We start from the raw sequence: 6,138 nt of genomic DNA on the forward strand, positions 1-6,138 counted from the left end.
AATCGACCAACACCTTCATATATAAGTCATGCTCCAATTGAACACAATAATCGCAAACAGAGTTACCTTTGATCGAGTGATGAGGGAAAGGTTTAGACTGCTTCAGTATTTACTTGCAAACTCCTTCACTCCTAGAGAATTTCTAGAAACCAAAAGAAACACCACACCTAAGAGAAGGAAGATAAGAATCGGCAAGAAGAGAAATTAGTGTTTGGTTTTAAACAGTGCGAGAGTACTTACCGATTTGTCAGAGAACAAAAGCCAAACTGCAATGAAAGGGATAGAGTAATCGGCATGGCTACCAAATAGGAAGAGATAGTAAGAGGAACGGTTTGGAGGGAGAAAAGAGAGGAGAAGTAAGGGGTATTCAGTCACAATAGCAAGATGGATAGAAATGAACTCTGATAACCACGAGAGTCGAAAGAGGGGGAGATGGTATATTCAGCCAAAAGAGAATTGATTGGGGGAAAAAAAGACGAAAAGGAGTCAAAGAGCACTTTCCAAAACTAAAAACAAAAGAAGGTAATCGACCTAAGAAACAAAGCGAAAAGTGGAGAAGGAAGAATCGAAACACACTAGAACCGAAAGATACACTAAAAGAACAATAGAGATATTTGGCTTCAGAAAAAAAAGAGTGAGAAGAACCACAATTTGGCAAAAACCCAAAATAAAGTGACCAATTACCAACTTACAGCCGAATTCCTGAGTGGTCAAAGCCCTATTCGGCTATAACTCCTCCATGTTCAAATCCCTCAAAATCCTCCTAATATCACTCCACCATTACCTCCTCAACCACCGAATTCAAACTCTCCTCAACTAGCAGTATTTCAGTCAACTTCTACTTCTCACACGGTAAGAGAAGGAAAATAAAACACTCCTTGAGCACAGCGGGACTCGAACTCAAGACCCTTAGTAGTAGTAACACACCACTATCCCCTGGACCAGCAGGCTTTTTGTGTCATGTTTTAACCATATTTATCTAAGAAGCCTACTGACTAGAGACAGGGTTTATTCAAGTAAAAACAAAATTTTGTACGAGCCAAAGCTTGAACTCAGGACTTCTTCGACACTTCTCAGGACACTCAACCACTAGAGCAAGCATGCATTTATGCAACATAACATACAAAAATAAATACTCAGATTTTGGGGCATTACAAGATTATGATGTTTGCTAAAATTTTATGGAAGAATATGAGTTATGGTTGTGAAATAAACAACTTTTGTGAAGTAGTTTTCATGGAAACCCTAACTAAGGACCATTTTGCATAAGTTGTAAAATAGGTAATAAATGAATGAAATGTTTGAATTTATGAGTTGCTATATGTATGAAATAGGTTCGACTAGGCTTGGTTAATGTGAAAATTTGATAAAAATCGATTTACAAGCCCAAGGAAAAAATCGTAATTTTGTGAAAGTCCAATGGCAAAATGGTCAATTTTGCCCAATTATGAATTGTTAAGTACTTAGATGAATAAAATGATTAAATTTTTGAATTTTTATCAATATAGATCAAGAATTACAAAATCCAGGCCTAGATCGGGGAAAAGTAAAACAAGTGGACTAAGCCAAAATAGTCGTCTACATTTTGTAATCCGAGGTAAGTTGTATGTAAATAATACAACTACCTTGTTATTATATGTGTTTGAATTGATGTAACATAAATTGCTTGTTTGTGGAAATGATTATGTATGATGAATATTGAGATAGTACAACTCCCGTTTGAACAGTTTTAACAGGGCTATTTGTGTGCTAGTGTAAGACATGTTTGGAACATGCATCGGCCACATTGTGAGAGCTAGTGTAAGACCACGTCAGGGACATGGCATCGGCATTGAGACAAGAGCTAGTGTAAGACATGTCTGGGCCATGCAATCGGCACTAATATGTGAGAGATAATGTAAGACCATGTCTGGGACATGGCATCGGTCTCGATTTCAATAGTCAGTGTAAGACCATGGCTGGGACATGGCATCGACTTGATGGATGAGCCAGTGTAAGACCATGTTTGGGACATGGCGTCGGTATTATACCCTATGTTTGAGGCTTAGTGAATATCCAATAGCATTCCAAATGGTTCAACGGTGAGAGTTACAGTTTAAGTTAAACGAGAAAAGTATAACCATGTTGTGAGTGGTACAGGTACCTATTTGAAATGTATGAGATGTGAGCTCAATATATGCTATGTGAATTGTATTGGATAATGATGAGTAAGTTGTGCTTATTCCTACTTTTGAATTATGAGCATGATGATGTATGGTAAAGTTGTTGTTATATTTATTTGCATGCAACTTACTAAGCTTTATGCTTACTCCCTCTCCTTTCCATTTTCTTATAGTGCCGCCTAATTAGCTCTAGGATCATCGGACGTTGGAGGCATTGGTCACACTATCAACCAAAGCACTTGGTATAGTTGGTTTTATTTTTTTGAATATGGCATGTATAGGGCCTAGACTTTTGAGATTTGTGTCAATGTTAATTTGGCCAAATGTGTTGGCTTGGGATGAATCCCTTCATTTTGTATAAAGCCTTGGATAATGGCTAATGTTTGTTATTGATATACGCAAATGATGATATTTTCATGGATAAGTAAATTGCATGAATGAGATAATGCCTTGTGTGGCTGATTAGACCTTGTATTGTTGTGTGGATTTGTCATGTTAGATGTTATGTAGGTTAGTGCAAGTAGGGGTGGCAAAAAGACTTGGTAAATAGCCTTATTTTGTCTACACGAGTAGATACACGGGCGTGTGTCTAGGTCGTGTGTGACATACGGTCAGCCCCATGGGCATGTTACTTGGCTGTGTGTCCCTTGCACATAAAATTTTCGAGTCAATATGCATGGTAGTAAACACACGGGCACAGTCACGATCGTGTGTCTCAGCCGTGTGGAGGACACGGCCTCTGGCCACGGGCGTGTGCCTTGGCCGTGTGCCCTAAATTGGATGCTGATGTCAGAAATAGAATTTCAAGGTTTTTAGACGCGGGCTAGGATACGGGCATGTCATGGCCGTGTGAGGGACACGGGCTATAGACACGAGCGTGTGTCAGGCAGTGTGAAAATCCCTGTAGGTTTGAATTTAGAATTTAATTCACATGGGCGTGGGACACGGGCGTGTACCGAGATGCTTAGGCTATGTGTGTCACATGGGCCATTAGCACGGCCGTGTTATAATGACCACACGGACGTGTGCTCTGTTTCAAGATTTATTTTTCTAAAGTTAGTTAAAGGACCCGGGTTGGTCCCGAATGGGTTTCGATGGATGTTTGGGGCCTCGTAGGCCCAAATTAAGGTGTTTAAATAAAGTTTGAAATTTTTTTAAATTTGATCGAGTCTTAACGACATCGATATGATTGTATGCATGTGATTAAGTGTGGTAATGCCTCGTATCCCGTTCCAGCGTAGGGCTCGGGTGTGGGGTGTTACATTCTAGCACCACACATTGGATACATGGATCTCTAACACACCAAAAGGACTAATAGAGTTGAACAGATCCTATAAGTGAAGCGTATAGCTAACACTTTCCAAGACACCAAACACACATATCCCAGTGAATAGAGTTTAGCTCACATTCCCATATCTCTCCAAAAACTATCCTTGGGCCTCAACTCCCCAAAATCACAGCACAAAGGTGAGTACTCACAATCCTATGACATGCCAACTATTTCCTATGGTCTCATAAAATCACAAGGCCAAAATATCCACATTATTATCACATATTTACTTACCGATTTTTTGCACATATTCACTGCATATTCACATCGTTAGAACATTATAATCACTGTCATATGGTATGAAAACATGCCCATATATTTATTGTCACATGGAATGAATAACATACCCATATATCTCTTTCACAACAGTCATTACAAGCTTATGACACATGTCATAGCATCTCATATATGTTCATATTTTCACAATTGCACAAGCACACATATATCACATTTAATCATAGACATGAGAAAACTTACACTCAGAATTTAGATTAAGGATTTAGGCTACCTCTAGATTCCCAATTATGCAATGAATCATCTACGAGCAACGATTCCAAAACACTCACCAAAAAATATGCTTTCACCGAAAAACTAAAAGCTCAGACAAGCTTTTCTTTGCCTTTGTCTCTACTCATTGAAGGTTCTATTGAATCCAAAACTTCAACAAGAAAAACCACACAAACATACAATCAACAATCAATCATTAAATTACCTTAAACAGTTAAAAACAATAGCCTAAGCTACTTACTCTTTTAACCAAAACTTTCTACATAGAAAACTTTAAATTCGAATATCTCAACCTGCATTTAATATTTTCGCATGAAACGAATTATGTTCATCTACATATTCATCTACGACTAATTCCCAAGATTTAAACTACATAAAACTACTCAATTCATGGCATCGACATTTTTCGAAAAGTTTTGGCCATTATGACAAAAATTCATTAAAACTCGAGCAATTCTTAATAAAACTTCAAAATAACTTTAGAAACCTTTTAATCATGTTAAAATAAGTTTAAAAACACTTTGAAACCACATTCCATAATCCCAAAATCCACTATTAACAATCAAATTTTCAGCTTTTATTTAAAACTTGCGTTTTAAGGGCTAAGAATTCAGTTTAAGTGACTAGATTTCACTTAAAACTAATAGAAAGACAAATGGTTACCTTTGATGGGAGAAAAATGAAATTTGACGCAAATATGGGAAAACCCACTCTTGAAGAAGATGATGAGATTAGTGAGGTTTTTAGGTGTTTTCTTGATTTCAATTGAGATTTATGGTTCAAAGGATGTTGGGAATCGAGAGGGGTTAGGATTTGCAAGTAAAATTCAATTAGGAGAGATGGGAAAGTAGAATGGACGACACAAGCAAAGTGAGGAGCAAACTATCGTGCAAACAAACTGGAGAAGGGGGGTTTAGGTTGATTTTAGAATTCTAGGTAAATTGCTTCATAAAATCTCTCAGTTTTGACTCTTTTACAAATCAGTCCTATTTTCAAAATTAAAGGTATTTAAAACTCATTTTTAGAAATTGACTTAATTTTCTAATAGCTATTGTAGAAAACATTATCTATTACCAACCTTACAAAATTCTGAGCACATATATGCTAAAATTCCTAAAATACCCTTGAAACTTTTAGGCATAATTTTGGGTGCTAAAATTCTCCCCCTCTAAAAAGAATTTCATCCTCGAAATTACCTGAGCTAAATAGATAAGGATATTGATGTCTCATCGCTTTCTCGATTTACCAAGTAGCCTTTTCCATTTTGTGGTTGCGCCATAAAACCTTAACCAACGAAACTCTCTTATTTCATAAAACCTTCTCTTCACAAGCTAAAATCTCTATTGGTTCCTCTTCATAAGTGAGATCAGGTCAAACCTCGATCTCCTCTATTGGTACAATATGCAACGGATCTGAACGTTACTTTTGTAGTATAGGCACATAGAAAACATCATGAATTCGCTCAAGTTCTGGCAACAACTTGAGTCTAGACCAATTTTCTCAACAACTTTATAAGGCCCAACATATCTCAGACTTAATTTACCTTTTCTTCCAAATCTTAAAACTTTCTTCCACGATGAAATTTCAAGAATACCCTATCACCAACTTGAAACTCGATGTCTCGACATTTCAAATCCGTATAAGATTTCTGCCTATCTATTGTTGCTTTCAACCTTTCACATATCAACTTCACTTTCTCTTTGGTTTCTCGAACTAATTTCGGTCCAACGACCCTCTTTTCATCTAATTCCATCCAACACAACTGAGTCCTACACTTCCTACCATACAACGCCTCAAAAAGTGCCATGTGGACACTCTCTTGGATACTATTATTGTAAGCAAATGCTTCTAAAGGAAGATACCACTCCAAACTTCCACTGAACTCAACCACACAGCTTCACAACATATCTTCTAACACTTGAATTATGCTCTTAGATTGGCCATTAGTTTGAGGGTGGTAAGTCGTATTGAAAGTAAGGTTTGAACCCAAAGTCTCTTGTAAACTCTTTCAGAACCTCGACATAAAATGTGAACCTCTATCGGAGATGATAGAAACCGGAACTCCATGAAGACGTACAATCTCTGCAACGTACAAAATTGCCAAATTTTGTAAAGAATAATTGGTATGTACTGCTAAGA

This window comes from Gossypium hirsutum, chromosome A05, assembly GCF_007990345.1.
Source record: "Gossypium hirsutum isolate 1008001.06 chromosome A05, Gossypium_hirsutum_v2.1, whole genome shotgun sequence".
Classification (NCBI taxonomy): domain Eukaryota; kingdom Viridiplantae; phylum Streptophyta; class Magnoliopsida; order Malvales; family Malvaceae; genus Gossypium; species Gossypium hirsutum.